The sequence below is a fragment of the Dendrobium catenatum genome, unplaced genomic scaffold (assembly GCF_001605985.2).
Source record: "Dendrobium catenatum unplaced genomic scaffold, ASM160598v2 fragScaff_scaffold_130, whole genome shotgun sequence".
In the NCBI taxonomy this organism is placed as follows: Eukaryota; Viridiplantae; Streptophyta; class Magnoliopsida; order Asparagales; family Orchidaceae; genus Dendrobium; species Dendrobium catenatum.
The window spans coordinates 464,953-473,585 of NW_021318592.1; positions in this window are offsets into that span (position 1 = coordinate 464,953).

Genomic DNA, 8,633 nt, shown 5'->3' on the forward strand with positions numbered 1-8,633 from the left:
GGGGGGGGGCAAATAATTAATCATTACCACCAAACTCTTTGAAAGAGTCATATATATTTTAGGAGCATAGCATTAAATAACAACAGTAACAAAGACTTCACCAAGGAAGTTCTATAACACCTCACAATCCAGCAACCGAGAAGTAGAAAAAAATTTCATAAAAGCTTAATAGAGAGTTTGCAAAAAGTAGAATCCCTTATATGAAAGTGATTAATAGCAAAGTAAAAAAATATATTATGTCTCAAGAGAAATAAAGCAAAAAAAAAAAATGGTATGTGGGATGTCTCTTTTAAATTTTCATATTCGACTTCTCATTCGAACAACAAAATAGATTTTATAAACTAAACAATCAACCTCAGTAATTTTATCTTGAAAATTCCTTTCGATTGCTTTCATTCCATAGAGTATGGGCAATAATATGCATAGAAATGAGAGAAAATTTTCTAATGATCTTACATAAGATATCATCTTTATACATAAGTGCTTGATTGGTGCTGCAGTCCAAGTGAAAGACAGAGCTTTGAGGTATGTACTTTTTAAGGTTGTTGAATGAGTATAAACATTCAAAGAATAAGTGATTACGAGATTCTATGTAATTATTCTAAAGCACATGAGTCTTCCACACATTTTTGTGCCAATTCAAAAGTACATCTTTGGTTTTAAATCCACCAATTAAAATTTCCCAAAGAGGCATAAGATATTTAATGGAACAATCTTTAAACCAAATAAATTTTCCCAAGACACTTTTGGCTCAGCAATATATTGTGGGTTATAAGAGGATTTATAAGAGAACATTTTGATCCCAACCAAGCGCCTATAGATAGAGGAGAGTATCTCAACTTGGGCAATTTGGAAAACACAATCATTGTACATGGGTTAATTAGAGGAAGGAAAGCTCCATTTGTCGTTAATAATGAAATTATTTGTGTTAGCATAATAATTATAGTTAAAAAGATTAGTCATCAAATTTTTATTTTTTTAAAAGTGAGTTTTACCATGGATCAAAGGGTCATGAAAGAATAGAAGAGAACCATTGGTGCCAACATTATGAGAGAGCCAAGAGTAAGTTTTATTAACTATGTCACACAAATATTTTCAAAATTTTATAACATTATTTGTGGGCTTGATCCAAAGAGGTAGGTAATAATTGAAGAGCTAAGAAGCACGATAGGTAGTTGAGTTGAGAAGTCTCCATATGAGTTTGCATTTACTTAGAATATATAAGGAGTCCATATTAGGGAGACCTAAATCACCCTTATCAATAGGTTTATTGGTGGTGTTCAGGGAGATAAGTTTGTGTTTCTTGCACTAACCTTTATTATGAAGGAAACTACTAAGACTAGTAATTTTCTTTATGTCACCTTTGTGAATAATAGTAAAGTAGAGTCATTAGTGTAAGTAGTTCCAAAGAGTATATAGATCTGATAAGTTGAAATCTACCAATGAAAGAATGTAATTTTTTCTTCTGCAAAGTATGAAATTTATTTATGAATTTAGAACAATCATTAGCTTTTAATTTGATGGTAGAAATGTTGAGACCCAAAAATCATATGGGAAGTTTTTTAGAGTGAGTCTAAGAATTAAGTAAATATTATCATCAGTAGTTATATACAGCTAAGGAAAAGCATATCCTTGATTTATTGAAATTGATATCAATGCCAAATGATTATTTCTTTGATAAGTCAATTCAAAAACTAATAAATCATCAGCATAAATCAAATAAGAAATAATAGATTTTTTTCCAATGATACTTTTAAAAGAGACATTATCATTATGCAACTCCACGAGTCTAGATAAACCATCCATAACAAAAGGGAAAAGGAAAAGAGCTAATTGACACCCTTGGTGAATCCCTGTAAATGAGAGAAAATAGCCTTTAATTTCTCGTTATAATTACATAAAAATAAATATGAGACATTCATGCCATAATCTAGTTGATGAAGATTTGAGTAAAGCATAGTTGCAAATCTCAAATAGAATAAATTTATATTGAATTTATCAAATGCTTTTCTGATGTCCATTTTGACACAAAAATATTGTGTTTAGTATGAGAGCTTTTTGGAATAAGAGTAAAAGCAACTCGACATGACTTGGAAGAGTAATTGTGAAAGCTATTTTTTCTTCTAGGTTCGTCCGGACAAAGTTGGATCGTCCAGGGACGATCAGTATAGGTTTTGGGGACAGAGAAGTTCGTCCCAGGACGAAATGAGGTTCGTCCGTACGAAATTTGTCCAGAGAGCAACTCGTCCAGGAACGATAACTATTTCGTCTGAACGAAATTCGTCCAGTGAGCAAATCGTCCCGGGACGATGTTGGATCGTCCAGGACGATCTGGTTGGATATATATGGAAATGAGATCTTTTGAAGAGAGAGAAAAGGATAGGAGAGAGAAAATCAAAGGAAATAAAAGAAAAAGTGATTTTTGGGCAATTTCTGTCCGTTTCCGTCCGTAGCTGTAGTTGAGAAAGTTGACCGACTCAAGGTAAGGCACATTCCGCCTTTCTCAATTTTCAGAAACGAGGATTTTGACGACTTTTCTGTTTCGGATTTTATCTCCGTTAGCGAATAATTGATTCTGTTTTGTACTGATGAACTTTTTACCTCGTAACTTTTGATATGTTTCTGAGATGATATTTGTGCACGTTTTGAGTATTTTTTGGAAGATTTTTACTGGGTATTTTGGATTTGCTGCGTATTAATCGAATTACCAATTATCAGGATGTTGAAAAATATTGCTTCAATACAATAAAAGTCTTACAATATTGTTGTGTATTAATTGTTGAAATTTGATAAATTTGTGAATTTTGTGTAAATTCCGTATACTTAGGGCTGCAAACGAACCGAGCCGAGCCGAGTATGTGAGTGTTCATGTTTGTGTTTGCTTAACATTAGCTTGTTCATGTTTGTTTCGTGTTTGATTCGAGCTTTATTATTTGTGTTCATGTTTGGTTCGTTTAATTTAAGGGTGTTCATGTTTGGTTCATGTTCGTTTGTTTAGTGCTTATCGAGCTTTAAACGAGCTATGTTCGTGAACATATCTCACAAACAATCTATTGAACAAGCAAACATCAAATTTGTTCATGAACATTCTAAACAAACAATCTAACAAACATGGACAAATATGAAATATTTCTTGTTCATGAAATGAAATTTCTAAAATAAAAGCAGTTGTATATTTAAAATGAAAATATGATTAATTTATATGAACATATGTTATAATATTTTATTACTTTAAAATTTATTAATAAAAAATAATTATATTATATTATGGTATAATTAAAGTTTTTATATTTAATCGAACTCGAATCGAGCTTGTTCATGAACATCAACTGATGTTGTTCGCGAACATAAACGAGCTGAACGCATTAGTGTTCAAGCTTGTTTATTTAAGAATCGAGTATTTAAAATATTGTTCAAGTTTGTTTGTTAGTTAATTAAACGATCACGAACGAGCTTTAATCGAACCGAACAACGAGTAGTTCGTCGAACGTTTGGTTCGCTTGCAGCCCTACGTATACTGCCGTTATGTCGCTGACGATTTTATGACAAAATCTAATTTTTTGAATTGAATGTTCTGATGTGATGTGCTATCAGAAGGGAGTTATAAGGGGTCAGAATTCATTGAGATTCTATCTGTGTCAGGGAAATCTGAAAATTCTGTATATCTGTTCTGTTCTGATGCTATAAGCACAAAGGGAGACATAAGCGACCAAAATTCGTCGAAATTCTGTTAGTGTCAGGGAAGGGAGGCATAAGGGGCCAAAATTCGTCGAGATTCTGTCAGGGTTAGGGATATGTGATATGTGATATCTGAAATGTGATTTTATATGATTTGAATTCTGATTTGTACAATCCAATCTGTTCTGTGATTTGAAAGCTTTATAAGTTTTATAAGATCTGTTCTGCACTCTGATTTGAATTCATGTATCTGTGATTTGATTTCTATTGACCAAGTATCTGTTCTGTCTGTTATACGATTTCTATACGGTTATTTGAATAACTGTTTATGATGTGTTTTCTGATGTGAATTTTTGGAGATTTTGGTGGGTGAGTGTAGTCTTGCTGAGCTGTTAGCTCATCCTTATTTTTTGCGTGGTTTTCAGGTTCTGGGAAAGGGAAGGAAGTCTTGGACTAGCAGTTCTATGTCTGATCAGTGATTAGGTATTTTGTACTTTTGATTTTTGTATAGTCATGCCTTTTATGTTCTGTTCTTTCTGTCTGTAGCCATGCACCGTATTGTACATGATTATTTTGATGAAAGAAAGAAGAAAATAGTGGATGCATTTCTATATATGTATTTGAAGTTTATAGCAAATCTGTGTTTCTGTTTGTTTGAATATTTGGAAGAAAGTTCTGAAGCAAATTCCAAAACTAGATCCTGAATTTTCAACATTTGTCGCGGCCCAATGCGAAGGGATTCGTTCCGGTCAGGTTGGGTCGTGACAGTAATAATGGTGCAGAAGTATTTAACGGCCAATACGAAGGTACTTCTAGTAATTTGTCCATCCTTAAAGAATTTTGAAGTGAAACCATCAAGCATATGGGTTTTGTTAGAACCAATGCTAGAAAAATCCTCCTTTATATCTTTATCAGTTTAGAGAGAGAGAGAGAGAGAGAGAGAGAGAGAGAGATCATAATATGGGGAGAATTATAGTCTTAGATATTCTTATCATTGAGAAGTAAAGTGAAGTTAGAGATGTTGTAATTTTCTTATGAGAGGTGAGAGGATGAGAGTTTCATTTGAGTTCTTTAACATAATTATGATTTCCATGATATTTGATTCTATTATAAAGAGCTTTAATTAATCATCTTCCCCTTGTGAGATCCAAAAGCATTTGGCTCTATGTTTAATCTAAATGACTCACAAGTAGTGGCCTCAATATAAATATTTTAGGGCTTCAACAGCCTCCTTGAGAAGGGAGGTGTTTAGGGGTTATCTTTCCAACAATTGATTAATGCTTGTTTAGCCTTTATGTTTGTGATAGTGTTAAAGATATAAGCAAAGGTGATCCACTTATTAGCTATGAGGTGGGACTTGACATTTTGGATTTTATTGCAATGAGCAAAAAGAGGGTCACCCCTAACATGAGTGCTTTAGAATACCTCAATGACCTATAAGAAATTACAATATTGACTTCAACAGTTCTTGTGCATAGTAGTAGAGTTTTCCAATTTGAGGTGAATGGGGGAGTGGTTAGATGAGAAACTTGAAATAAGACAGTGAAAGAAGATTTAACCAGTGAGCACTATCAAACAAATATTTGAGTGGGTTGTTTAAATGATTATTATACCAACTATAGGGGAAGCCAAATATTGGGGAGCTCCATCAGGTTACAATAGAAAATACAAGTATTAAAATAAACAAGTTTTTAGGGGAGAGGTATGTTTCCATCTACTTTTTCTTCAATAGATCTTATGAAGTCAAAATCTTTAAAAACATTCCAAGGCTCATTAACTAAACCATCAATCATAGTAATTTTACCCCATCAATATTACCTCTTAGTGGCACCATTATAGCATAAATAACAATGATCAAGGTAGAGGAAGAGGAAGAAATAACTAGTCGTTTATGAATGAATAGAGAATGTTTTTAAAGCAAAAAAAAAAAAAAAAACTTTAGTGGCATCGAATTTGATCTAAATTCTACCATGTTCTACAAGTTGAAAATTGTGTTGTTGTTTTCTTCTTGGTGTAAATGAAAATTTGTATGTTGATTAAGTGATAAGTCAATGAGGAGGTAGCCGACTTAGTTTCAAAGGGTATGTAAAATCAATATTGAGCTCTCTGATGAGACTTCTACTGTCATTGATCCTAACTTCATCATTGAATCATCTAAAATTCCAAGAGAGGATATTTGGGAGAAAAATGGAAATATGAGTTATTATGTGGAGGTCCTTCCTTGGTTCTAGCCTTTCATTGTTTGCTGGTGGATGGAATATTTGCTTGAGGAAATTGTAAGGAGGCAAAATTAATCAAAGATTTTTGTAGGAATTTGAGATTAGAGCAACAGTTGATGAAGACAAAAGAGCAGTAAAGGCCACCAAACATTCCCTAGAACATGCTACCACCGACCATGAAGTGCAAAGCATGAGAACATTTAATGGTTGAGGGACCTTATTGGAAGAGATTTATGGTGTAGAGTTAGGATAACTTAAAATTTCAACAGTCTCAACATTAAGAGATTCAACGGAGATTGATTTAGAGCTTTGAGTTGGGTTGAAGAAAATAAGGATATTTAGTTCAAGTGGTAGGCCCTATAGGTTTTTCAAAGGCAATAAGAGTGAAACAACTCTAAAGGAATTACCCCTAGGGATAGATCCTCTAGTTTGGCTGCAAATTCAAAAGATCTGAATATATGAAGAGGTATATTGGGTAGATTTGGGATAGATTACATATTTGTAGGAGAAGGTGTCACAAACCTTTTAGGGTGAAGGTTTTCACTCATAAATAATAGACTGAATAATATCCTGACCCTTAACAATGATTGTAATGCAATAGAGGTTGTGGAAATCTACACACTAACTCAAGAAAATGTCAATCTCCGTTTTTTAGCGGTTAGGGGGTCTACACTAAGAGGAACACCAATTTTGCTAATTGTTTTAGATATTTTCATTTTAGACCAACAATGTAAGGGCAGTTTAACAATTTAATCGAAATCATAATATCTTTAAACTCATCATTTGCTAGAGTTAAATTTGATTTTTACCACATAAATGAAAGACCTTGTATTTATAAACCAAGGACCACCATATTTCACTATTTCATAATCTTCATGCAAAAGTTAAATAAGAAAAAAGCTCCTTTGTGAGAGAGAAGCTCAAATGTATCTTTGAGTTTTCACATTCTATTAACTATTATAGTGAGACTGTCATAGAAGGGTCATTTACCTATTACACAGACCACAAAAGGCATTTTCCACATTTAGCACCTTTCTCTAATCCTTCATCAGAGAAGATGACCTTGTCCTCCAGACATGAAATGAGGTTTAGAGAGAAGGTAGAAGCATTTGGAATTCGTGATATGAGAAGACCTTTCAAGTTTATTGTGAAAGAGGAAACCTATGGTAAACTTGGTCAAAATCCCAAAATCGAATGTGATGCTGATTGAGTGGATAGAACTCCGACAAATCTATAGGGTGGAAGAGCTCGATGGAGGGTGGGACTCGATAGAGAGTACTCCAACGAGAACTAAGTGGATGATGTCCTATTATCATGGGTAGTGGTAAGAAAATGGTGAGAAAAAACAAAAACACCCAAAAATGAAACCCTAACCCTAATGAAGCCAAATAAACATAGAAAGTCAATTTTGGAGGTTATTATTTTATTAAAATAAAATTTATTTTGATAGAATAAAATAATATTTTTTAAAAAATTTAAATTCCAAATATCTAAAATATATTTTTAGCTATTAATCCATTTTTTATCTTGGGTTCCTTCGCCGTTCTCATGGAAGCCGTAGCTAATCTCGGCTACTAAGGAAGGAATGAAGGAATGATGAAAAATCGAAAGCTAAATTTCTCCGTTCAGATCCAACATGCTGTCGAGATGACTTGGAGGCCTGCCTCACTGGTTCTGAAGCGAGAAGTATCCACTTCGCATCTTCTCTTTGAGAGATCAAAACAAACAGGTGATGTGCGTCTTTTAGCCCTCTTGAACAAACGATTTTATGGTTTTTCGATTTTGGTTTCCGTTAAAAGGGAGAATCTTTCTTGCCGCCAGGTTTTGTTCGACCTTTTACTTGTCGCGTGTGTTAAAAAATGCTCAGTTAGTTATTGGGATTGAGGAAAATGTAGCTGCTTTCCAAGAAATGTTATTGATTTATCAATTGCTTCTTTTATTGATTAATCTTTTACCGAATGTGGTAGAAAATTTCTTTTTTTTTTTTAAATGAAACCTTCCCTTGTCTTCATCTGATTCTGTAGAAACTAACAGAAAATGAATTTAGGACTGGTGTTGGGACTACAAATGTTGAGTTCAACTGTAAAACTGGGGCGGGCTTCTTTTGAATCTTTGATCGCTGATAGCTATTCCACCAATCTTTTGAACACAATCAAATTATGTGCGAGCTTCTGATGCTTTTGTTTCTATTTTGTTTTACAGAGAATGAAATTGTTCAGATGTTCAAACTTCCAAATCTTAGAGATGCAAGTGCATCTTCATCAACAAACCCAGGGGGATTCAGGAACTCAAGCTCTCGAGTACTGGATGAGAGATTCCTGAGAATATTGAAGATATTTAAGTGGGGGCCAGATGCAGAGAAGGCCTTGGAGGTACTGATGCTGAAAGTTGATCATCGTTTGGTTCGCGAGGTTTTGAAAACAGATGTTGAGATTGGTGTGAAGATACAGTTCTTCAAATGGGCAGGCAAAAGGAAAAAATTTGATCATGATTCTTCCACCTTCATGGCTATGATTCATTGCCTCGAGCAAGAGGGATTGGTAGGGGAGATGTGGAGAACAATCCAAGACATGGTCAGAAGCAATTGCATCATCATCCCTTCAGTGCTATCTGAAGTCATCAAGATTCTTGGAAAAGCAAAAATGGTGAACAAGGCTTGTTCCATCTTTTACCAGATCAAGGCTCGAAAATGTCAGCCAACTGCAACTGTTTACAACACCATGATCTTAATGCTAA